This window comes from Rhinoderma darwinii, chromosome 11, assembly GCF_050947455.1.
Source record: "Rhinoderma darwinii isolate aRhiDar2 chromosome 11, aRhiDar2.hap1, whole genome shotgun sequence".
NCBI lineage: Eukaryota > Metazoa > Chordata > Amphibia > Anura > Rhinodermatidae > Rhinoderma > Rhinoderma darwinii.
This window is the reverse complement of record NC_134697.1, coordinates 86,258,546-86,286,154: the sequence shown is the minus strand read 5'-3', so window position 1 is coordinate 86,286,154 and position 27,609 is coordinate 86,258,546. Positions and strand designations below refer to the sequence as shown.

At 43.7% G+C, this 27,609-nt stretch overlaps 1 long non-coding RNA gene across 2 annotated transcripts; it reads right to left on the bottom strand.

Moving 5' to 3' along the window:
• Window positions 1-14,095: 14,095 nt before the first annotated feature.
• Window positions 14,096-21,715, bottom strand: LOC142663811 (uncharacterized). 2 transcript variants are annotated; one of them, XR_012851141.1, is made up of 4 exons: window positions 21,431-21,715; window positions 15,104-15,242; window positions 14,875-14,985; window positions 14,096-14,265 (listed from the first exon to the last, which is right to left on the bottom strand). It is a non-coding gene; the product is annotated as an uncharacterized LOC142663811 (long non-coding RNA). The 2 variants fall into 2 exon arrangements; XR_012851140.1 differs by lacking the exon at window positions 15,104-15,242.
• Between the last annotated feature and the right edge of the window lie 5,894 nt (window positions 21,716-27,609).

The following is a 27,609-nucleotide window of genomic DNA, read 5'->3' as shown; positions in this document are numbered from 1 at the left end:
ACAACAGTGCTTTATTTTCCCAGCAGAAGGAGTCTCCAAAGCTATACCGACATGGAACTGCAGAGGCTCCGCTCCTTTCCTGACAAGCAGGAATGAAAGCTATTTCTATTGGCTGATCTGCAGGTATCAGAAGATTACAATGCAGAGACAAGGTTGTGGGGAGAGTGCATGTCCACCAGCATTGAGCTCAGTAGGTGGACGTGCACGTTGCTATACACTTTGAACACCCGGAGGCGCCATACTATGTAATGTAAATTTCATAACTCTCCACTGGATCATTTTTTTTTTAACAGTAAATGGAAAACATATTTTTTTTAATGATCTTTACAATGGATATGATATTTAATAATGGGACAACTACGTTAAGGGCCTAAACCTATGGCTGGAGGAACAGTTGAGGAGGGAAAGCTTTGCTGCCTTGAACTTCATTGATGTAGCTCACAGAGTTCTTGCAAGGCCCTTACCACCAGCAGACTGTGACCACTAATCTTTAAGGCTATGTTCACACAGGGCGGATACGCTGCGTAAAAGTACACAGTGTATCTGTCCTGGAACTCGCATGGAATTGCGGACGAAAAAACGCACCAGATTGTGGTGCAGTTTTTCGTGCGGAATGACTGTTGCGCAAAAGAGCATGTTAAAAAAAAAAGCAACTTATAATTATCCCTGGTCTCCGTAGTCATGGAGACGGGTCCCTCTATTGCCCAGCAGCCCCGCCTCCTGGGATGACGTTTCATCTCATGTCATGTGACTGCTGCAGCCTGTGATTGGCGGCAGCCATTCACATAGGATGAAACGTCATCCGAGGAGGCCGGCCTGGATGGAGAAGTATATAAAACGGATAAGTTTAAGCTTTACTTCTGTTTCAGCTATTCCGCCGCAAAAAACGCAACATTTGAGATTTGTCGTGAGTTTTACCTCCGCATTGAATTCAATGGGGAAAACCCGCAAGAAAAAAACAGCAATTTCACTGCATAATGCTGCGGATTAAATAAATCTGATTGTTCAAATGTCATTCCCTCTACTGCTATTGCATTAGGCCTCATGCACACGAACGTAAAAACGCCCGTAATTACGGCCAATAGACTTCTATTGGCCACGGGTACCGTCCCGTTTGCTTACAGGAAGGTGCCCGTGCCGTTGAAAACATGTCCTATTTCAGACAGTAATAACGGCACAGGCAGGCCCATAGAAGTCTATGGGGCTCCTGTAATTACGGGTGGCTACGTCTGTGCACATGTAATTACGGGAGCGTTGCTAGGCGACGTCAGGGGATAGTCACTGTCCAGGGTGCTGAAAGAGTTAACTGATCGGCAGTAACTCTTTCAGCACCCGGGACAGTGACTACCGGAGTTAATAGTATTAAAAGTTAACTTACCCAGAACTCCCTGCTTCTTCCTCCAGTCCGGCCTCCCGGGATGATGTTTCATCCAATGTGACTGCTGCAGCCAATCACAGGCCAATCACAGGCTGCAGCGGTCACATGGACTGCCGCGTCATCCAGGGAGGTCGGACTGGATGTCAAAAGAGGGACGCGTCACCAAGACAACGGTACGTATCAACTTCTTTTACTTTCAATCGCTGCGGAAACTCTACCCGAAAGGGCTGCTCCTTCTCTCTTTCCAACCCTGATAGAGAGAAGGGGCTGCCGATTAGTGCAGAGAAAACGGGTCTGTAAATACGGGTGGAATATGGTTCGAATACGTGTGACAAAGGACCCGTATTTATGCCAGTATTGACGGGAGGAAAAAAATACGTTTGTGTGCATGAGGCCTTAGGCTGCAGGTTTTACGCAATGAAAAACAGCTACGTCGACAGAAAAATAAAAATGTTATGGCTCTTGGAATGCAACGATGGAAGAAAAAAAACAATGCTTGGTCCTTATAGGGGTTGTCCGGGCACGGGGCGGTTTTTAATACGGAGGACCTGTCCACAGGATAGGTCCTCAGGATAGGCATGGACATCCGGTGTTTGGAATTAGCCGGAGCCGCTGATCGGTGCCGGAGCCGCTGATCGGTGCCGGGTCTTTATTTATAAAATCTGTTTCCATCTAAGGACGGTGATTTATCAATTTCCCGTTTAGAGAACATAATCATTCTTTACATCAATGTTCTCCCACAATTGAACATGTCATTTTTGTCTCACTTTTGTGGGATTTTTGATGTATATTAAGACTTGTTTTCTGTGCAAAACATTTTCTACAATCTGAGCAGAAAAACGGCTTCTCTCCAGTGTGCGTCCTTTGATGGATGGTCAGATACGTCTTCAATGAAAAACATGGGGGGCGTGGCCGAATGCCGAGGTGAGAGGTCGCATAACTCGGAGCTCCGCACCTAACCTTCCTTAAACCGGCTCACACAGCATCTCCACCGCAGAAAACAAGGAGATAAATCACAGGAACCAACAGACTAGTATCTTAGAATACTAGAATGGGGAAAGGCAGACCGAAAACACCGGGCCCGGCAACGCTTACCTCTTACTATCCGCCGGCGGGAACTTCACAAAATGGCGCCGGACGCTCCGGCAATGAGGAAATGAAGGAGTGTGCTGCTCCCACACTGACCCTCCACGGCACAGACACATCTCCCAGCCCCGAGTGCTCCTCGGACAGTCCACCTCTGCTGCATAAAACAGACAACAGGTCAGTGTTATCTTCATCTACAATACCTAAACTATGTGACCTGCCTGTTCTTACTCCCCATGAGGGATCAGTTATTAGTCTGGAGAGCATGAGGGGGTTAATGTCTGAACTACGCAGCTCTTTACAAAAAGACTTCCACACTGCTCTTACCTCTTTGTCCAAAGATATTAAAGACATAGGGGACAGAACATCACATCTTGAAAGTAAAATGGATGACTTCACTTCTGCATACAACACTTTGGTAGATGCGCAGAATGATACAGATGAAGACATAATGGCGGTTAAACTTAAAGGAATAGTGTCATCACAAATAATTTTTTTATATGTTAAAGATGTTAGTGCTTTAATAAAAACGTTTATATTCATTTGTGTGTTTGTGTTTTACTGTTTCTTATTTTTACACTTTTTCTTCCCTATGGGGGCTGCCATTTTTTGTTCCATTTCTGTGTGTGTCGATTAACGACACACACAGACATGGAGTACGGCAGCCACAGTCCCATAGGGACTGTGAACGGCTCCCGTCCCATTCACGTCCGTGTACGGCGTCTGTGTGGGAACTGCGCATGCGCCGCTCCCACACAGTCCTATTCGAAATTGGCGCCGTCCGGCGCCATTTTCCTGTGGACCGGAAGTCGCGGCCGGACAGTAATATTACTACTTCCGGTCGCGGCTTCCGGACTTGTGCACATGGAACAGCGGCAGCAAAGGGAGCGGACGGGCCGGAGGGAGCCGCGGCGGCAGGAGCAGGTAAGAGATTTCAATGTATGTTAGTGTTTGTGTGTGTTTACTACTGTATGTAAACCTACTACACTGTGGGTTACCTCAAAAAATGGCGACACACAGTGTAGGAGGTTAAACCTTTCAAACCCCTCGTTTATCCCGGCACTAGCCAGGATAAAGGAGGGGGGGATGCTGAGAGCTCACTAGAGCGAGAGCTTTTAACCCAATGTTGCAATGCTGCAATTTTGGGAACTAGCTCCATCTAGTGACCAAAAATGGGTAGTATTATAAATTAGAAAAAATTTATAATATTTCCTGACTCGCGAAAAAAATAAAAAAAATTTGAACAATGTTTAATCACCCACACACTAAATGTTTAAATTTTAAAAAAAAAACATGTTTTTCGGGCAACACCATGCCTTTAAACTAGCTGACCTGGAGGATCGTTCACGCAGAAACAACATCCGATTTCGTGGCGTCCCTGAGACCATTCTACCTGCTCAGCTTAGAGAATTTATTTTTGATTACTTCACTATCATTTTACCTGAAGCAGATCAGAGAGATCTAATCATTGATAGAGTGCGTAGACTGCCCAAACCCAAACATCTCCCACAAATGACACCAAGGGATGTCCTGGCAAAAATCCACTTTTACCAGACGAAAGAATCCATTTTAAAATTTTGCTTTAAAAAATGCAAAACTTCCTGACCGTTTCACTGGTATATCATTGTATGCGGATCTATCCTCAGCCACTTTGAACCGTAGAAGAGAGTTTGCGCCATTTACCAAACAGCTACGTGAACATGACATACCATACAAATGGGGATACCCAGTCAAGCTCATTTTTACTAAAAATGGCGTCACTCACGTCCTCAACACACCTAAGGAGGCTGAAATTCTGCGGGAGAAATGGTTCCCAGAATCTTCAACATCGGATCAGCAGTCGCTTAAAAGAAAGACTCCTTCATTGTCTCCAGAGTGGACCACGGTTGGTTCATCGAAGCAATCATCTGCTCGCCAGAAATAAGGAATCAAGATTGCATTATAATATCACTATGCCTTATACTTATATATTGTATGTATGGTTACCTGGATACAACACATTTTATTTTTCAGCATTTCAACTACTGAGAAGGTTAGGTAGGCACTGCTGTTACATTTTATTATTGTAATGTACTACCACCCTCACCACTTGCCAAAAACCCAAACAAGGTTTTGGTATGTTCACTTTGAACAACATTTTGTGTTCACTTTACAGTTCTACTGTTATATAGTTCCGCTTATTCTGTGTGAAATGTATAGTTTGCAATGCACATTACTCAGTGCACTTAGAGGAGTAAGATCTGATCATCCCTTAACCCCTTCAGGACCAAGCTCATTTTGGCCTTCAGGACCAGACCCATTTTTTCAAATCTGACATATTTCACTTTATGTGGTAATAACTCCGGAACGCTTTTACCTATCAAAGCGATTCTGAGATTGTTTTCTCGTGACACATTGGACTTTATGATAGTGGAAAAATGTGGTCGATAAATTCAATATTTACCAGTGAAAAACACCAAAATTTGGTGAAAAATTGCAAAAATTAGCATTTTTCTAAATGTAAATGTATCTGCTTGTAAGACAGGCAGTTATACCACACAAAATTGTTGCTAATTAACATCCCCCATATGTCTACTTTAGATTGGCATCGTTTTTTGAACATCCTTTTATTTTTCTAGGACGTTACAAGGCTTAGAACTTTAGCAGCAATTTCTCACATTTTCAAGAAAATTTCAAAAGGCTATTTTTACAGGGGCCAGTTCAGTTGTGAAGCGGCTTTTAGGGCCTTATATGTTAGAAACCGCCAAAAAGTCACCCCATTTTAAAATCTTCACCCCTCAAAGTATTCAAAACAGCATTTAGAAAGTTTCTTAACCCTTTAAACGTTTCACAGGAATTAAAGCAACGTAGAGGTGAAATTTTCAAATTTCATTTTTTTTTGCAGAAATTCATTTTTATTCTATTTTTTTTGTAACACAGAAGTTTTTACCAGAGAAACGCAACTCAATATTTATTGCCCAGATTCTGCAGTTTTTAGAAATATCCCACATGTGGCCCTAGTGTGGTAATGGACTGAAGCACCGGCCTCAGAAGCAAAGGAGCACCCAGTGGATTTTGGGCCTCCTTTTTATTAGAAAATATTTTAGGCACCATGTCAGGTTTCAAGGGCTCTTTCGGTGCCAAAACAGTGGAAATCCACCAAAAGTGTCCCCATTTGGGAAACTACACCCCTTGAGGAAATTATCTAGGGGTATAGTGAGCATTTTTACCCCGCAGGTTTTTTGCAGAAATTATTGGAAGTAGGCCGTGAAAATAAAAATCGTCATTCTTTCAAAGATTATGTAGGTTTAGCTAATTTTTTCTAATTTCCACGAGGACTAAAGGAGAAAAAGCACCACAACATTTGTAAAGCAATTTCTCCCGAGTAAAACAATACCCCAAATGTGGTTATAAACGGATGTTTGGACACACGGCGGAGCTTAGAAGGGAAAGAGCGCCATTTGGCTTTTGGAGCTCAAATTTAGCAGGAATGGTTTGCGGAGACCACGTCGCATTTGCAAAGCCCCTGAGGTACCAAAACAGTGAAAACGCCAAAAAAGTGACTCCATTGAGAAAACTACACCCCTTGAGGAATCCATCTAGGGGTGTAGTGAGCATTTTGCCCCCACAGGTGTTTCATAGATTTTATTAGAATTGGGCAGTGAAAATAAAAAAAATCCTTTTTCTTCAATAAGACGTAGCTTTAGCTCCAAATTTTTAATTTTCTCAACAAATAAAGGAAAAAAAGAACCCCAACGCTTGTAAAGCAACTTCTCTGGAGTACGGCAATACCCCACACGTGGTCGTAAAATGCTGTTTGGGCACACGGCAGGGCTCAGAAGGGAAGGAGCGCCATTTGCTGCATTTGGTTTCTGGTCGCTATGTTGCATTTGCAAAGTCCCTGTGGGACCAAAACAGTGGATCTCCCCCAGAAGTGACCCCATTTTGGAAACAACACCCTCAAGGTATTCACCTAGGGGTGTAGTGAGCATGTTAACCCTACAGGTGTTTTGCAGAAATTCGTGTGCACACGATGTGGGAGAATGAAAATGGGAATTTTTCCTTAGATACGCCAATATGTGGTGCCCGGCTTGTGCCACCATAACAAGACAGCTCTCAATTATTATGCGGTGTTTCCCTGTTTTAGAATCACCCTACATGTGGCCCTAATCTTTTGCCTGGACATTCGACAGGGCTCAGGAGTGAAAGAGTACCATGTAAAATTGAGGCCTAATCTGGCGACTTATAAAGTATTGGTTCACAATTGCAGAGGCTTTGATGTGAAATAATAAAAGAAACCCCTGAGAAGTGACCCCATTTTGGAAACTGCACCCCTCAAGGCATTTATTAAGAGGTGTAGTGAGCATTTTCACCCCACAGGTCTTTTCCATAAATGATTGCGCTGCGGAAGGTACAAATTAAAATGTTCCCTAGATATGCCAATTCAGTGTCAAATATGTCATGACCAGCTTGTGCCACTTTTTTTTTTATATACACCGTTCACCGTACGTTATAAACTACATGTTACCTTTATTCTGCCGATCAGTACGATTCCGGCGATACCAAATTTATAGAACTTTTTTATAACTTTTTGCACAATAAAATTACTTTTGGAAAGAGAATGTATTTCTTCTGTCGCAATGTTGCGAGAGCCATAACTTTTACATTTTTTCATCGATGGAGCTGTATGAGGGTTTGTTTTTTGCGAGACGAGGTATAGATTTTATCGGTACTTTTACTCGGTATTTTTGGATACATGCGACTTTTTGATCACTTTTTATTAAAATTTTTGGAAGACAGTGACCAAAAAAACAGTAATTATGGCAGTGTTTTTGAGTTGTTTTTTTACGGCGTTCACTGCGCTGGATAAATAACATAATATTTTTATAGTTCAGGTCGTTACGGTCGCTGCGATACCAAATATGTATGGCTTTATTATTTTTTTCAATAATAAATGACTTGATAAGGGAAAAAGGGCGATTGTGTTTTGTGTTATTATTTGAAACTTTTATTGTATGTTTTCCAACTTTTATTTTTACTTTTTTTACACTTTTTTTTACACTTTTCTTTAGTCCCACTAGGGGACTTGAATGTCCAACTGTTTGTTTGATGTTCTAATACATTGCACTACCTATGTAGTGCAATGTATTGGAACTGTCAGTTGTTCACTGACAGCAAGCCGATCAGGCTCCGCCTCTGGGCAGGGCCTAATCAGCTTACGTAATGGCAGACAGGAGTCCATTGTTAGGGCTCCTGTTGCCATGGTAGCAGTCGCCAGCCTTGCCATCGCATGGCAAGGCTGCCGATTTTCTACAAACCTCTAGGATGCAGCGATCACAATGGATCGCTGCATCGAAGGGGTTAATGCCAGGAATCGGAGCTAGCTCCGGTTCCTGGCGATAGATCGGGGTGTCCGCTGTTACATACAGCGGACACCCACTGCTGATGACGCCGGCTCAGCTTTTGAGCCGGAAGCTGAGCCGGCGCCATCTTGCCGATGTTACCGGAAGCCTCCTGGGCCCCGCCGACGACGGGGCATAGGAGGATTCCGTTACAGGCTGATCGGGAGGTAAGCATTAGCCCTCCGATCGCCTTTGCAGCCACCGGCAACCCAGCGATCACGTTGCATGGGTGCCGGTGGCTATAAACTCCTCACATGCTGCGATCTCTATTGAACGCAGCATATGAGGGGTTAATCGGTCGGATCGGAGGCTAGCTCCGGTCCTGGCCGATACCTTAGGGTGCCAGCTGTAACATACAGCTGTCACCCGGCGGTGATGTCGCTGGCTCAGCTCCTGAGCCAGCTTCATCTCCATGACGTACATTTACGTGAAAAGGCGGTAAGCCACCGATTTTAATGACGTATATATACGTGATCCGGCGGGAAGGGGTTAAAGGAGACGAATGCGGAATCTCAACGCCTCTCACCTCCATACACTGCACTCCACAATCTCAAATACAATGGTATTTAAAATCTCTTCCATAAATGTTAAGGGCCTCAATAGCCTGTTCAAACGCTCTCTTTTGTGGAGAGAATGTAAGGCACTTAATTGCGACATTTGGTGTGCACAGGAAACTCATCTTTTAGACAAAGACTCCCACAGGGTTAAACACACCCAATTCCCCCATATTTTCTGCACTCCCAATGCACACAAAAAGAAAGGCACCTTAATCGCTATTAAAATTTCATTGGCTTTTCAGTTGACCCAGGTTACCTATGACAACTGGGACAGATATATAATTCTACAATGCATTATCAACAACGAAAAATTCACTATAGTATCGCTATATGCTCCGAACAAACGTCAGGGTAAATTTCTTAAGCATCTACTCAAACGCATTGAGAATTCCAGGTATGGAGCCCTCGTTATATGTGGAGATTTCAATAAAGTACTCAATCCCCAGTTAGATAAGAGCCACTGTAAGCCAAAAGAGAAAAACACTGATGTATACAATATTACTTATAGGGAAAATCTCTACGACACATGGTTTAACCCTTCCGAAAGGGACTACACTTTTTTTTCACACCCCCATAAAAACTACTCGAGAATTGACTTTATTATGGTAGATCAATGGTTACTTCAACGAGTACTTAACCCTTCAATTGGCCTCATAACCTGGTCGGACCGTGCCCCGATGTCAGCCCTTTTCAAAGAAAAATGTAACAATGTTCCCACCTCTCCCTGGCGGATAAACAATTCCCTTCTAAACAATGTAACTAGCAGCGACCAGATAGAAAAAGCACTGACCGACTTCTTTGATCTCAACGACGCTAAGGACACCTCAACTTTTAATAATTGGTGTGCCCATAAAGCCGTTATCAGGGGACATCTTATCAAATTGTCATCAACCGCCAAAAAAATAAGACAGTCCAAAACACAAGAACTGTTAGCAAACATTAAAAAACTTGAAGATCTCAATAAATCAGCAATGTCCAGAAAACTGGTTTTAGAATTAAAGCAATTGAGAAACCAACTCCACCAACTGTTATATCATAAATGTGAATATGCATTGAGAAGAACTAAGATGCGATACTACTGGCAGGGCAACAAGGCTGGGAAAATGTTGGCCAACAAATTCAAAAATAAAACTAATAAAACCAAAATCCCCTTTATTTTTGATAAGACAGGGGGAAAAATTATGAACCCTCAAAAAATAGCTGAATCCTTCGCTGACTATTATAGCAACTTATATAACCTTCACAATGACCCAAATACTATCCAACCCTCACAGCAGATGATAGATAATTTCCTAAAATCTGTTAAACTGCCTCTAATATCAAGTGAACAGCTAGCCAAACTGAACGCGCCCTTCTCACTTCTAGAAATTCAAATGGTTCTTAAACACCTCAAGATCAATAAGTTTCCCGGGCCAGACGGCCTAACAAACGAATATTTCAAAAATTTCTCCCATATTCTTTCACCACATCTGGTTTCAGTGTTCAACCAAGCAACAGATATTGGCACCTTTCCTCAGGAAATGCTTCGGGCCCTTATAATAACCTTACCCAAACCTGGCAAGACCCCAGATAAACCTGAAAACTTTAGACCGATATCTCTACTCAATAGCGATTTACTCTAAGGCCATAGCTAACAGATTTGTTGATATTTTACCAGCACTAATCAAAAATGATCAAGTCGGCTTTATTAAGAATAGACAGACAGTGGATGGCACCAGAAGGATTATAAATCTTCTCCATTATGCTGAAACACACAACGTGCCCTCTTTGCTCCTGTCGCTAGACGCAGAAAAGGCATTCGACAGGGTGCATTGGGGATACTTGAAATCGGTGTTAGACAAAATAGGTATTACACGTCCAGTTGGACGTGCCATCTTGGCTCTTTATTCGGGACCCTCCGCAGCAGTATATACAGCTGGCTTCCTGTCCTCTAGCTTTACAATCACAAATGGCACTAGACAGGGATGTCCACTCTCCCCACTGATCTTTGCCTTGCTCATGGAACCTCTAGCTGAAAAGATCAGAACATCCGATCTGATTAAAGGTATAACTATTGGTACATATGAACATCGCATAGGCCTTTTTGCAGATGACGTCATCATAATGTGCGCCTCCCCGTTGACATCTCTTCCAGAAATAGGAAAAAATCCTCTGCAAATTCAGCAAAACGTCTTATTATAAAATTAACACAACAAAATCCCAAATATTAAACATGGGTCTTCCTAAGAAAACTGTTAAATATCTCAAAAATAAATTCCCTTTCAAATGGGTAGAGGGGGCCCTGCCCTACTTGGGTATTAACCTAACATTTCCTATCTCGTGCATGTTTAACCAAAACTACATACCTTTGCAAAAGTGTATAGAAGAGGATTTACGCAGCTACAAACATCACGGAGTGTCTTGGTTAGGTAGGATTGCAGCGATCAAAATGCTATCTCTTCCCAAAATACTTTATTTCTTTAGGAATGTTCCTATAAGTGTGCCTATAACTTATCTTACAAAGCTACAATCTGTTCTGATGAAATTCATATGGGGCAAAAATAAACCGAGAGTAAAGGCAGAAATTCTTTAGAAACCATTGCAGAAGGGGGGAATGGGTTGCCCATCAGTATTACAATATTACCGTGCCTCTATAATGGACCAATTAAAATCCTTATGGTCCAATGACATATCGGAGTTGTGGGTATCTACCGAATCCTCTCTATTAGGGAAAATACACATCTCGGATATTCTCACTGCTTCTTCTCTATTTGGTACTCATGTACAATCCACGCATCCCACTATCAAAGCAATTATGGATTTGTGGAATAATTTTGTACGCAGAACTGACTTGTACTCAACAAATTATAATAAATCAAATGTTATTATCTTAATGGCCCATATACCAGATCTTGACATATCAAACTGGATGGCCAATGGCTTACATATATTGTCTAACTTATGGAAAAGGGACCTGTTCATAACCTTTGAAGATCTTACCCAATCCTATTCTGTACATAAACACGACTTCTATAAATACTTACAGATCAGACATGCGACTTCTTCTCTACCCTTTCCTCTTCCCTCCATATGCTCTCCCTTACACAAATGGATGACCTCCAACTCCGCATCCAAAGGCAACATCTCACACTGTTACAGACTGATACTCAGTTCATACCCTGACGCCCTTCAAAATTATACTCAGAAATGGGAACAGGACTTGAATATTACATTCTCAGAGAATCAATGGGCCCTAGCGTTTACTGCCATTGCTTCCATTTCAAGATGTACTAATCATATAGAAACTGCTAGAAAGCTTTTATATAGATGGTATCTCACCCCGTCGAAACTTTCTAGATACTACAATGTTTCAAATAGCTGCTGGAGATGTAACGCCGTAGGGACCATGAAACATATTTGGTGGGACTGCCCCCCCATTTTGGCTTTCTGGAAAAGAATTACCAAATTTTTATCTTCAATTTGCAGGTACCCGATAATTCTGAATGCACCCTTGACTCTTTTAACCATAGACGCAGATAACTTTGACTGGACACATAGAACAGTTATTTTACACACATTAATTGTAGCAAGGTCCAAAATTGCACAAAATTGGAAATCCAACAAAATTCCTACTATGTCGGAAATCATACAGGGAATTAATAACAACTGTTGGTTTGAATCCATGATTGCTTCCTCACTAAATAGGAAAAAGGTGTTCGATGATAGTTGGGATGTGTGGATTACCAGCCGCCATTGTAAAGCGTTACATTGACTCTTCATTCTAAGACTTCGCTGCACCTACATTCTATCTATACTGCCTAATTGTACAAATAATTGCGGAAATGTTAAAATGTTACATTTTGTTTTTCTTATTTTCTTTTCTTTTATTACCTTCAAAATCAAATGTTATTGACATATTTTTGAGTGATTGTAACTCAATGTATGCACTTCATTGCCATGTTATTTTATAAATTCACTTGAAAAAATTCAATAAAAATAAATGTGATAAAAAAAAAAAAAAGAAGAAAAACATTTCCCACATTCGGTGCAGGAGAATGGCTTCTCACCTGTGTGGGTTTTCCCATGGTTGACGAGACTTAGTTTATGAGCAAAGAGCTTCCCACAATCAGCACATGGATATGGTTTCTCCCCTGTGTGAACCCTCTGGTGTCTTCTAAGTTTTGATCCACTTCGAAAGCATTTTCCGCATTGTCCACATTGGAACGGCTTATCCTCGGTGTGAGTTTTCTTATGTTTATTCAGATAGGATTTTAGAGGAAAACATTTCCCACACTCAGAACATGAAAACATATTATTGTCCTTACGATCTGTACTAGGTGAATTGACGCTCAATCTAATAGAAGAACATTCCTGGTGGTCAGAAGAATCGGATGATAAACCTACACTAACAACCCTTGGAGAAGTGACGTTTTCTCCTGGAGAACCTTGAGTGATGTTGCTGTTGTCCAGTATACAGTCTGGAGATAAAAAGAGACATCCTTCCAAAATATTTTTGCTGTCCTCTCCATCTGTGAGAGCAAATGTAAAGATGTTAAATGTAAAGATCTCTTATCAAAGTGTCAGAGTAGAAAGTTATGACAATGATGATAGATGTCACAGCATTTCCAAGGATGGCAGGAGTCCAAAAGATGATGTTGGCTCCTCGTAGCCCCTACTGGACACTTCTCACATACCAAGGCTACCTGCTCATGATTGTTTGTATTTGCGTACTGCAAACAATGGATCCATTGTCCGTTTTTTTGCGGTACGACAGCATGTCCTCCGCATCCGTCCCATTTGTTCCATAGGTTTGACTTGAATGGGCGAGACCGAGCCACAAATACTGACAGGAACAGGACCTGCTCTGAGTTTTGTGGCCCGGTCCCACTCAAGGATCTGTGAAGAACATGGTAGTGTGCACGGAGCCATAGAAATGAAGGGGTCAGTCTGCCGTCCGTTACAATACGGATAGCACACTGACGAGAAGAACGGTCGTCTGCATGTAGCCAAGGAGAGTTCATAAAAAGAGATTGTTTTAGTCACTGAACAGTTTGTGGTTGTCGCTCACCTGGGTAGATATTGTTAGAAGTTTCTTCCTTATTGCACTTTTGATCCTCCCACACATACGCCTTGTATCATCCGTCTACATTCTCAACTTTAATATGAATATTTCCCTAAACACTCACATAAAATATTACAAATTATTTCCTCAGTTAATGAGCTGAAATGTAACAAATTATTAGGTAATATTGGCAAAGCATGAAGTGCACATTCACCTTTATGGGATTTGACGAGACTTTGGTTCCACCTACGTGATGACCCTCTGGGACGTTGTGATATTCCTGTGGACAATCCCGGGAAAACACAGAACTGGGACATCTCTCTGATGGATTTCTCTTACTGGATATACCTGTAGGAGACACATACAGTGGAAGACATTGTTTATATGTAGTTATCAGGTGATGGGTGTATGTTGTGGACTGTCAAAAATGCTCTCCTCTTACCCGGTGATGTGAGGGGCCGGTGGTCCTCCATCATGGCGTCCCTGTACAGATCCTTGTGTCCTTCTATATACTCCCACTCCTCCATGGAGAAATAGACGGTGACATCCTGACACCTTATAGGAACCTGACACACAATGATACAGTCATCACCCCGACACCTTCATAGCGTTACTATATAATGTCCCAGCATTCCCGGTAGTCCTCACCTCTCCAGTCAGCAGATGAATGATCTTGTTGGTGAGGTCCAGGATCTTCTGCTCATTGTTTCTCTTAGGTATCAGTGAAGGCTCCGTGATGGTACTGGTCCATCTTCCAGACATGTGGGGACAGCTGTTGGGGGATAGAGAGTCACCAGAAGTTTTCTTCTCTACTGAACAATCCTGGATATCGAGATGGAACATACAAGAGAATCAAAATGAACAGGAAGTTCTTAGTAAACATTTTGATTGTATAAGCCCACCTGCCTCCTCATGGCGACTTATTTTAAGTGGGTGCCGCACCACATGGCAACCAGTGCCACCGCAACACCCCTCCTGCAGAGCGAGCAACACAGTCCCCAGGCTAAGACACCTTATGTTGTAGCCCACAGACCAGTCCATAGTAATGCATCCAAAGGATAACTGAATGCAACCACCACCAGGTAACTCAGTCCAGGTATATAACAGGTGAATGATAGGTTATTAACCCCTTAATGAACAGCCTATTTTTGGTTTTTTCAATTTTCGTTTTTACCTCCCACCATTCCAAAAATCATAACTTTTGTAATGCGTGTCCACCGCGGACTGTTCAGGAAGGTGGAAGCAGCATTAGGGGGTCAGCCTAAATGCTAGTGGGCGCTACCTTCACACTATGCACCAGAGAAGATTTGTTACAGCATTTATATTTACAAATCAATTATGATGACGTGATCTTTTGCTTTTTCTATAATATTGTCCGTAGGATAAAAAGATAAGAGAAAGGACATATACATGAGTCCCGGATTATTTTACCTCTCCGGTAAGAAGGTAGATTATCTCCAGGGTGACGTTCAGTATCTTCTCCGTTATGTGTCCCTTATCCATCACAAAGAACAATGACGTGTAGATGGTTTCGAATGAGATCTACAAATAAAGAGATGATAACTAGATGATAGAATTATGAAATGTTAAAGGGACACTCCGGCCAAAACTAACCTCTCCCATGTGCTGCATTCTGGTATTCCATGTGTCAGTCTCTCACCTGTTATTTATCTCTATATATCAGACCGGGACGGTTGCTTAGCAGCAGTGTGAATCCGGCTCGGTGACTGCTTTCTCTACTTGGGTCTATGGAGATCTATGTGTCACCCGTCACAGGCTTCAGCAGTTTCTGTACCGCACTAGTTATACACAGGGGGAAACAGAAACTTCTATCATCAACTGCCACTGATACTTAGACAGGTTCCTGTCACACAGGTGTAGAAGAATATAGTGCAGCCTCCCTGTCTGTATACTTATGGTTTCTCAGCTTATTTAGAAGAATATAGAGAGCATAATAATCACAGTGTCCCCCAGCATAAAGAAATTATATGGTCTTTAGCTGGTCATGTGATTGATAGCAAAGCAGAGAGGAAGAGAAAGATGGGGAAATCTAAGAATAAAGATGGAGGCTTTTTTAAAGCACGGACAAAAAGTAAGTACAGTATACATAAAAGAAGTGTAGAGTGATATATACAGCCAGGTGGGGGTGCAGACATGGAAAGTTGTGCTTCCACTGGAGCTCTTCTTTAATTTCTAGTTCCGTGTCTTTTGGCAGTAAGGAGAAAATACAGCATGTGGGAGGTGCGAGACAATACTATATGGATAAAAGTACGTGAACACCCCACCTAATTATTGAGCTTAGGTGTTTCAGCTTCACGCATTGCAAACCGGTGCATAAAATCAAGCCCACAGCCATGCAATCTCCAGAGAAACTTTGCTAGTAGTATGGGTCGTACTGAAGAGCTCAGTGGCTTTAAACGTGGCGCAGAACAAGAACTGTGTGTCAGGAGCTTCATGAAATGGATTTCCTTAGATCCCCATGCACAATGCCAGGCGTCAGCTGGAGAGGTGTATAGCAAGTCGTTCTCTAGAGTGATGAATAACGTCTTGTTATCTGGTAGTCTGATGGGTCAATCTGGGCCTCTGAACGTTACCTACAGGAATACATAGTGTCTACTGTAAAATTTAGGGGAGGAAAGATAAATGTCTGGGGATGGTTTTTAGGGTTTGGGCTACATCTCTTATTTCCATTGAAGAGTAATGTTAATGCTTCCACATAGGAAGACATTTTGGACAATAGTGGGAACAGTTTGGGGAAGGACCTTTCCTGTCCCAGCATGACTGCGCCCCTGTAAGCAAGGTCCATAAAGACATGGTTTGATGAGTTTGTTGTGTAGTGACTCGAGTGGCCTGCACAAAGGACCATCCAACACCTTTGGGATGAATTATAACACGGGTTGCGAGCAAAACCTACTCATCCAATATCAGTGCTTGTCTGTGGGAATTTGTGCCCAATCAGCCAAAAAAAGCATTTGTGAGGTCACACTCCAAAATCTTGTGGCAAGCCTTCCCAGAAGAGTAGAGACTGTTAAAGCCGCAAAAGGGCTGTAATGCCGGGGTAGGGAGACAGACAGGTGAGCCCTAATCTACCCGCCACTCAGTCCCTGCCTACTTGCACGGCCCGTCCTAGGCGACGGCGTACAACCGGGCGACGGTCCGTACGTTCAATAAGTGCACGACAGACAAACAGACGAGGGTACACAGAAGCTAAGGGAAATGGGGCAGTTGCCCACGGCAACACCGTGAGCAACAGGAGTAGTGAACGAGCCGAGTCAAAGCAGGAGTGTACGAGGTACCAAACGCAGAGCAGGAGAGTGGTCAGTAAAGCCAGGGTCAAATTGAAGCAGAGGTCAATAGTACTAGCAGGAACAGCAGAGCTAGGAAGCCAGACAGAATCACAGGCAAAAGAAAAGCAGGAAATGAAGGTATAAATAGACCGAGGGCGGCAGCTAGCGCCGTCTGGCAAGGCTGTGATAGGTTCTCCCACTCCTCAGCCTACCAGCCTGAGTTGTAGCAGATCGAGTCACTCTATCAGACCTAGGAGCAGGTGCAGACTGATTAATCACGGGCGTCGACACAGAAGCTGTGTCTGGTAAATCCTTTACAAGGGCAATGATCGAGAACGAGGGTTCATATGGCAGTAAAACTTCTACCGATCGCAAAATTATGGCATAACCCAACGATATGCCATCACTTTGTGTGATGAGAATATTCCGTTACTTCTTCAGTGGAGATCCGCACAGTAACAGCCAATATCCTATGGCCTTCCTCTATCTATCAGAAGTTTAGTCCAGATGGGCCTGAGCTGTCTATACGTGTCTGCAGGAACATGATCAAAAGATGGTCTCTTGGTTATGGCCATGTCAACTTCCAGCAGACGGTGAGTAATGGTCATTACATTGTGATATGTATCCGGTAATGTAATAAGTGGTGAAATATGACACCCGGACCCCACACCGATCAGCTGTTCGGGCTGCCTCCGGGCACCGGATGTTATGCTGGGTATGCAGTGCTTCATACACTGTATAGCGGCCGTGCTGCAGAACTGCAGCTCTAGTCCCATTCACGGCCGCTATACTGTGAGCCATCTGCTTCCGGAATGGACCCCCATCAATGATATACCGATGATCTATCCTGTGGAAAGGTCATCAGTATGAAAAACCGCCCCCTGCCCGGACAACCCCTTTAATTCTGGAGCACTGAACTCTCTTTAGCCGTGGGAACCTTCCAGTATTACACTTGGAGATCTCTGACCAAAAATGGAGCCAACTCAACGTTCTGTAAACAAGTCAACTTTATGGTCCAGTCATGTAATGTCCTTGTCAGAGGTTATAATGTTGTCGGTCATTATAATGCCTGAACTGAAGTGTCCACATCTCACCTGACCCAGCTCCTCTCCAGACACTGATACCTTCAACATGCTCAGAACTGACGCTGTGCCGAGAAAATCCTGACAATCCACCAAAAACTTTCACCAAATATTTGTTATCAATGCCAGATTAGGGGCCGTTCACATATGACCGTTGCTCCTGTCAGTTTCCCTCCATCGTGTTGCAGAACAGCCATAGTGAAACTGATGCTAGAACGGATCCCATAGCTTTCTATGGGATCTGTCCTGGCACAGGGAACATCAGTTGTGGCTCCGTACAGTGATAGACCAGTGCAGGAACCAGGATCCAAAAACTTTACCTGCAGCGTTTTTTTGTCTGGCTCCCAGGATGTCCGGCGCCGTATCCTATCTATTTTAACTGTGGCCGGATGAACGCCAGGAGCTGCCACATCCACCTTACAGCAGCACCTGGCGGAAAGGCGGCCGGGGGTATGTCCCGCTGTCAACTGTATCTGCATCCTAAGGACGCAGATAGAGTTGAACCCAATTCTGAAGCAGGGAACCATCAGCTCCCTGCTTCAGAATTAGTTCAGAGTGGAGAAGCAGAGGGACCTGCTCCACTTGCTGAGAACTCTCTGGCCACAGCGCTACCTACGGGGAAGCCCTCGACGTCACTGTCCATATATGGACAGTGACGTCAGTGGCTACGGATTGGGCGGAATCCCCGTTGCCGATGATCTTGGCTCCTAGAGGAAACCCCTGAGGTTAATGTCCATATTTGGACATTGACGTCAGGGATCTCCTCCTGGAGCAGAATCCCTGGCCAGAGTCGGCAAGGGGATTCCACTCAAGGAGTAGACACTGACGTCACTGTCCATATATGGACCGTGGCGTTAGGGGGTCCTTAATGAGGCAATCCTCGTCCACAGCATTGGTAATGCTGTGGCCGGGGATTCCGTTTAGGGAGTAACCCCTGACGCCACTGTCCATGTATGCTAGAGGGAGCTTGAGTGGCGCTATCTACAGGAGAAGGGGGTAGCGCTACAAACAGTGGAGGTGACGCTGTCTACAGGGGGGCGCTGTGTGGTACAATCTACAGTGGGCGCTGTGTGGCGTTATCTGCAGGGGGTGTGGCATTATATACAGAGGGCACTGTGGCATTATCTCCAGGGAGTACTATGGCATTATATACAGAGGGCACTGTGGCATTATCTACAGGGGGTGTGGCATTATATACAGGGAGTACTATGGCATTATACACAGAGGGCACTGTGGCATTATCTACAGGGGGTGTGGCATTATATACAGGGAGTACTATGGCATTATATACAGAGGGCACTGTGGCATTATCTACAGGGGGGGGGGGGGTGACATTTTCAGACCCTAGACGACCTTTTTGGTGGACCATTGTGGTAAAAACTGATGTTAAAAACGGATGACAACTAACGACAACTGAAGGTTTTGTAGTAAAAATTGTGAAAAAGTCTGATGCAACTGATACATTTTTGAATCGGTTTTTGCATCAGTTGTAATCACTTGAGACAAAAAAACTGATGATGATTCAATTGATATATGTGAACGCACCCTTAGATGGAACTTCAAACAATGTAACAGTGGCCATCAGCTGTTAATCAACTGTTATGGGGGACTTTGACTGTTGCTGTTACGTGGGCACTGTGACTGTCACTGTTATGGGAGCACTATGGCTGTCACTTTCCTGGGGGAGAGTTGGTTGTCCCTGTTACGGAGGACTTTGACTGTTGCTGTTATGTGGGCACTGTAACTTTCAAAGTCCTCCATAACAAGGACAACCAACTCTCCCCCAGAACAGTGACAGCCATAGTGCTCCCATAACAGTAACACTCACAGTGCCCACATAACAGCAACAGTCAATGTTATGGGAGCACTTTGGCTGTCACTGTTCTGGCAGAAAGGTGGTTGTCCCTGGTATGGGGGCCCTTGACTGTTGCTGTCATGTGGGCACTGTGACCGTCACTGTAAGGGTATGTGCACACGACCTATTTTCAGACGTAATGGAGTTGTTTTACGCCTCGAATTACGCCTGAAAAGACGGCTCCAATACGTCTGCAAACATCTGCCCGTTGCTTGCAATGGGTTTTACGATGTTCTGTTCCCATGAGGTGTAATTTTATGCGTCACTGTCAAAAGATGGCACGTAAAATTACGCCCGCGTCAAAGAAGTGCAGGACACTTCTTGGGACGTTTATGGAGCCGGTTTTCATTGACTCCAATGAAGAACAGCTCCAATTACGGCCGCGAAAAACGCGAGTGCATGCAAAAACGTCTGAAATTCAGGAGCTGTTTTCTTTTGAAAACAGCTCCGTAATTTCAGATGCATTTTGCGCTGTCGTGTGAACATACCCTTAGGGTATGTTCATACGGCCTATTTTCTGCCGTTTTTCCATCCGTAAACGGCCGAAAAGCGTCCGAAAGATCGAAGGCAGAAACATTGATTTCAATTGGAAAACGGCGTTCTGTTCCGACAGAGCGTTTTTCGCTGCGTTTTTTTTACGAATAAAAAAATCGGCCGCGAAAAAGAAGTGCAGGTCACTTCTTGAGAATTTTTTGGAGCCGTTTTTCATTGACTCTAGCGAAAAAGGCTCCAAAAAACGGCCGTAAAAGACGCAACGATAAACGCTGCAAAAATCGCGAGTGACTTAAAAAACGTCTGAAAATCAGGAGCTGTTTTCAATAGAGTCAATGAAAAACGGCTCCAAAAACGTCCCAAGAAGTGTCCTGCACTTCTTTTGACGAGCCATCATTTTACGCGCCGTATTTTAACAGTGACGCGTAAAATTACACCTTGTCTGAACAGAACATCGTAAAACCCATTGCAAGCAACGGGCAGATGTTTGTAGGCGTAATGGAGACGGTTTTTCAGGCATAAATCGAGGCGTAAGGCTGGGTTCACACAGAGTTTTTTGCAGGCGGAATTTCTGCCTCAAAATTCCGTTTGGAAGTTTAAGGCAAATTTTCCTCTCCCTGCACGCCGATTTTCACTGCGTTTTTCGCCCGCGGCCATTGAGTGCCGCAGGCATAAAACGCAGCGAAATACGCTTTCTCTGCCTCCCATTGAAGTCAATGGGAGGTCAGAGGCGTAAACGCCCGAAGATAGGGCAAGTCGCTTCTTTTTCCCGCTATGCGGTTTTAACGCTGGCGGGAAAAAGACGCCTCCTCCTCCCATTGAAATCAATGGGAGGCATTTTCGAGCCGTTTTTGTCAAGTTTTCTTGGCGCGGTTTCCGCATCAAAAAACTCTGTGTGAACATAGCCTAAAATGCCTGAATTACGTCTGAAAATAGGTTGTGTGAACATACCCTTATGGCTACACTGGTGTTAACACGGTTACATAGGAGAGGGGGGTGTCACAGGGGCTCTGAAAAAAGATCAAATCTCTGTTTTATATCTCCAAAAAGTGTGAGGTTTGATTCTGGAACATGTAAATGGTAATAATATAATAATGTTATGTCATAGCACCACCTAGTGGCCATAGTACAGACTGCGTTCATCATCCGCCTGATAAGCATTTTAGTAAAAATCTCACATACAAAGAAGCTGAATATGTTTATACTACGCGCATCATGCGTCACACACTGACACGTAATAAACGGACAGGAAAGATTATGACTGTAAATACCTGAATGATTGCCTCGCTTCAACCCAGAAGTCATAAACGTCACTTCCTGTTTGTGTGTTCCAGTCATTTTTCTTCCGGGCACTCAGATGGCCTACCAAGACAGTTGCCACAGTGACCACACGAGGCCGCTGTTGCTATTGCACATCTTTTGTACTGTCTGCATCATATAAAACTAGGTCTATAAATTCCCTGCAGTATTGCTAGATTATTGATTAATATATACCATATCGGAATAATTTGAAAGTAAAAAGTTCCCTGCGGTGACCACACTATGGCGCGCTGCTGCTCCTTGTATCACTAGGCTGCCTGAATTACATTGAATATAGTGAGCATTTCCCAGCATTGATCACAAGATGGCGCTGCTGCTCAGCGTATCACTAGGCTACCTGCATTACATTCAATTTAGTGAGATTTCTCAGCATTGACCACATGATGGCGCTGCTGCTTAGCGTATCACTAAGGCTGCCTGCAATACAATGAATTTAGTGAGCATTTCCCAGGATTGACCACACGATGGCGCTATTGCGCCGTATAGCCAATGCAGCCTTCCATAAGTAATAAGGTCGTAAAATATAGTCAGTAGTACCAGCGATGACCACATAATTGCGCTATTACTTCATCCATGAAAGTAAACAGTTCCCCTCGGTGACCATACCGTGGCGCTCTACATTATACATTGTACGTTTTTTCCTGCAGCGCATCATCTATTGAGGCTGTTCCAATTGCATTATATAACTAGACGAGACACTAGAGTCTGCTCAGGGGCGTAACTAGGAAAGACTGGGCCCCATAGCAAACTCTTGGCCCGGGACCCCCCCTTATAAATAGTGCCCCTTGTAGAATGTGCCATACAGCCCCCCTGTAGACAGTGCTATATAGCCCCTCCTATAGACAGTGTCACCCCATTTGTAGATAGCACCCCCACCTCTCCCTTGTAGAATGCCATAAAGTGCCCACTGTATATAGTGCCACACAGCCCCCTCCCTTGTATATAGTGCCACACAGCCCCACTTAGTAGAAAGTGCAGCACAGCCCCCCCCCCCCCCTTAGTAGATAGTGGCACACACAGACACTTGTAGATTGTGCCACACTCAGCCACCTGTAGATAGAGCCACATCCCTCCCCCTTGTAAATAGTGCCATACAGTTCCCCCATGTGTATAGTGCCACACAGCTCATCCTTGTGTATAGTGCCACACAGCTCCCCCTTGTGTATAGTGCCACACAGCCCCCCTATGTGTATAGTGCCACACAGCTCCCCCTTGTGTATAGTGTCACACAGCCCCCCTATGTGTATAGTGCCACACAGCTCCCCCTTGTGTATAGTGCCACACAGCCCCCCTTTGTGTATAGTGCCACACATCTCTCCCCCTTGTGTATAGTGCCACAAGGCAATGGCGCATCCGAGAAAATTGTATCAGCCAGTGAGATGTCACTCATACATGGAAAGGTGGGTTTGGAGGCAGGACTATGTGACTCGTGAGGATATCGGCACCGCTCCATGACCCTCTAATGAGTAATTTGCATATAGTGTGCGTCGTTTTAAAAGTGGATTTTAAAGATTTTGCTGCATCTGAAAAAAACATACAGGGGAATACTGTCAGATCATGTATTACCGCATGGTGACGGTCCAAGGGGTTAAAACTACCAGACAGGTTCCCATGAAATATACAATGAATTGAGAAAAATGCCATCTGCCCTGCAATTTTGTTATAAATATATCCTATATAATTACAGCTCCAGAACCAAGCTCTGACATATATACAGCACTAGAACCAAGCTCTGACATATATACAGCACCAGTACCAAGCTCAGTACATAAAAAGAGCACTAGAACCAAACTCCGACATATATACAGTACCACAACCAAGCTCCGACATATATACAGTACCACACCCAAGCTCAGTACATATATACAGCAATAGAACCAAGCTCAGTACATATATACAGCAATAGAACCAAGCTCAGTACATAAAAAGAGCACTAGAACAAAGCTCTGACATATATACAGTACCACACCCAAGCTCAGTACATATATACAGTACCACAACCAAGCTCAGTTAATATATACAGCACTAGAACAAAGCTCAGTACATAAAAAGAGCACTAGAACCAAGCTCTGACATATATACAGCACCACAACCAAGTTCAGTACATAAATACAGCACTAGAACCAAGCTCTGACATATATACAGTACCACTCCCAAGCTCAGTACATAAATACAGCAATAGAGCCAAGCTCAGTACATAAAAAGAGCACTAGAACAAAGCTCTGACATATATACAGCACCAGAACCAAGCTCAGTACATATATACAGCAATAGAACCAAGCTCAGTACATATATACAGCAATAGAACCAAGCTCAGTACATAAAAAGAGCACTAGAACAAAGCTCTGACATATATACAGCACCAGAACCAAGCTCAGTACATATGTACAGCACTAGAACCAAGCTCAGTACATAAAATGAGCACTAGAACCAAGCTCAGTACATAAAATTAGCACTAGAACCAAGCTCTGACATATATACAGTACCACAACCAAGCTCAGTACATATATACAGCACTAGAACCAAGCTCAGTACATAAAATGAGCACTAGAACCAAGCTCTGACATATATACAGTACCACACCCAAGCTCAGTACATATATACAGCAATAGAACCAAGCTCTGACATATATACAGTACCACACCCAAGCTCAGTACATATATACAGCACTACAACCAAGCTCAGCACATAAATACAGCACTAGAACCAAGCTCAGTACATAAAATGAGCACTAGAACCAAGCTCTGACATATATACAGTACCACACCCAAGCTCAGTACATATGTACAGCACTAGAACCAAGCTCAGAACATAAAATGAGCACTAGAACCAAGCTCTGACATATATACAGTACCACAACCAAGCTCAGTACATATATACAGCACTAGAACCAAGCTCAGTACATAAAATGAGCACTAGAACCAAGCTCTGACATATATACAGTACCACACCCAAGCTCAGTACATATATACAGCACTATAACCAAGCTCAGCACATAAATACAGCACTAGAACCAAGCTCAGTACATAAATACAGTACCACAACAAAGCTCAGTACATAAATACAGCACTAGAACCAAGCTCAGTACATAAATACAGCACTAGAACAAAGCTCAGTACATAAATACATCCCCAGAACAAACCTCAGTACATAAATACAGCACCAGAACCAACCTCAGTACATGAATACATCCAGCACCAGAACCAAACTCATTACATATATACAGCACCAGAACAAAACTCATTACATATATACAGCACCAGAACCAAACTCATTACATATATACAGCACCAGAACCAAACTCATTACATATATACAGCACCAAAACAAATCTCATACGTATATACAGCACCAGAACCAAGCTCAATACTTACATACAGCATTAGAACCAAGAGTAGTACATATATACAACACCAGATCAAATACAGCTCAATTTAGTGCAACCCCTGCCGTATAGGTTTATACGGTGTAAAACTACAGCTCCCAGCATGGCCTGAACAATGTTGAGGACATTCTGGGAGATGCTGTTTCACACAAAAAATATCATACCACCCATCATCTCGCTGCAGATCATACAGTGACTACAGTGCTGATTAGAGGTAGAATAAACATTCACATTAAGTGACTCACCGGTGACATCTCAGATTCGAGTTCTTTTCTTCTCCCTCCGGTCCAGACCTCTATGATGGATTTCTACCGGCCATGACCCATTTCTGCAGTTTTCCGCTCAGATATCTTCAGCTTCTCACTTCTAAACCATTTCTGCACCTATAAACGAAGTTAAAATTCTCAACACCTCTAAATATAATAAAGCGCCATACACTGCACCTCTAACTATAATAGCGCCTGTCGTGGAAGGCTCAAAATATGTTAGACTGAAATTTAGACAAGTCCAAACAGACTCTCAAGGCCAGACTCCATTAGTCAGTATCCTAATTAGGATATTTCACCGATATATATCGAGAGAGGAGAAGAAAACACACAGACACGCTGATATGCTCAAAAATACTCCTCTGAAGGATTTATTACCAGACTCAAACTGTTAAACTGAAATTCAGAAGGGGTGTAGGCTTGAGGTTAACCAATCAGAGACAATGTAACAATATTTGTTATTCAGTAAAAAGCATACAATAAAATACATCCCAGATACATCATTACAATTCTTCACACATTAGGTTTGCAGGTGGCCTTATCTCTTTTGGACAGAATGTTCTCGTGGAGATGGGGGAGACCTTCCCTCACGCATACTTGCCATCCTCCCATCTCACTCCCTGTCCATTCTCTACAAACTTCGCATGGGAACCAAGGTCAAAGATAAAACATACGAAATCAACATTACTTGTATTAAAGGAACAATGACTTTTCTATTCACTACAATAAAACCAAGATGGGAACTCCAGACATGATGGGAACTCCAGACAAGATGGGAACTCCAGACAAGATGGGAACTCCAGACAAGACGGGAACTCCAGACAAGACGGGAACTCCAGACAAGATGGGAACTCCAGACAAGATGGGAACTCCGGACAAGACGCTGCTGCACGAAACTAAATCATTTACACATTATCATCACTTTCACATATTACATATCTTAGTAATTCGGCCTCCTGCTTGATAATTCACAATGTAATTTCATACAGAGAATATAAGCAAATAAACCATCCTTCACACGCCATACACTGTGTCCCTGATTATAATCGTACCATACACTGTCACACACACCGTGCCCCCTGTAGATAGTGCCCCCATAGCCCCCTATAAATAGTGACCCCCATAGAGCCTCTGTAGAAAGTGACCTACATAGAAGCCCCTGTAGATAGTGTCCCACATACAGCCCTCTGTAGATAGTGCCCACATATGGACTCCAGAGCTGCAAGGCAATAGTGGTAACCACTAAGCCACCATACATATAGCTTCCCCTATAGACAGTGCCCAATGTATAGCCCACATCTGTAGATAGTCTCACATATAGCTCCCCCTGTATATAGTGTCCCAAATATAGCCCACCCCTGTAGACAGTGCCCTACATATAGCCACCCTGTAGCTAGTGCCCCACAGATAACCCACCCCCTGTATATAGTGCCCCACATATAGCCCATATATGTCCCACATATAGTCCACCCTATAGAAAGTGCCCTAAAAAAAATAGCTCCTCTATAGATAGTGCTCTACATATAGCCCAGCCCTGTATCGTCTCACATATAGCTCCCCCTGTATATAGTTCCCCGCATATAGACCCCCTGTAAATAGTGCCCCAAATCCCCACATATAGACCCCCCTGTAGACAGTGGCCCAAATATAGACCCCCCTGTATATAGTGGCCCACATCTCCACATATAGACCCCCCTGTAGACAATGGCCCAAATATAGACCCCCTGTATGTAGTGGCCCTCATATAGACCACCCCAGTATACAGTGGCCCAAATATAGACCGCCCTGTATATAGTGGCCCACATCCCCACATATAGACCCCCCTATATATAGTTGCCCACTTCCCCACATATAGACCCCCATGTAGATTGTGCCCCACATCCCCACATATAGACCCTCCCCTGTATATAGTGCCCCACATCCCCACAAATAAACCCCCCTGTATATAGTGGCCCACATATAGACGACCCCCCTGTAGATAGAGCCCCCACTATAGATACTGCTACTCACAGATTTATGAGAAAAAAACTTTACATACTCACATGACCCCGTTCCCACCCTGTCCGCTGACAATGCAGACATGCTCTCTTCTGAGCGGGTCTGCAGGAGCTGAACGACACGTCGTTCAATGACGCTGATTGGCGGGGCAGAATGACTTGCCCCGTCAATCAGCACCTTTCAAGCACGGATGAGATCGCGCCGCTAGCCAATCAGCGTCATTGTAAGGCACTGAATGGTCAGGCACGTAACATGCCCGGCCATTCAGCGCTAATGCATGTATTTGACTGTCGCTAGCACCGGGATCCCCTCCAGTGGTAGCGACGTCTACGGGCATGAGAGGGCCTGTGTCGTCCTGCCCATACTTCTTAGAGACTCGGAGGCGTGCGCCCCATAATAGCAGCACTACCGCTGTACTAGCCATAACGGCTGCTAGTGGCGCCACCGAGCATATGGGGGGAGCGTGTCAGCTGGCGGCACT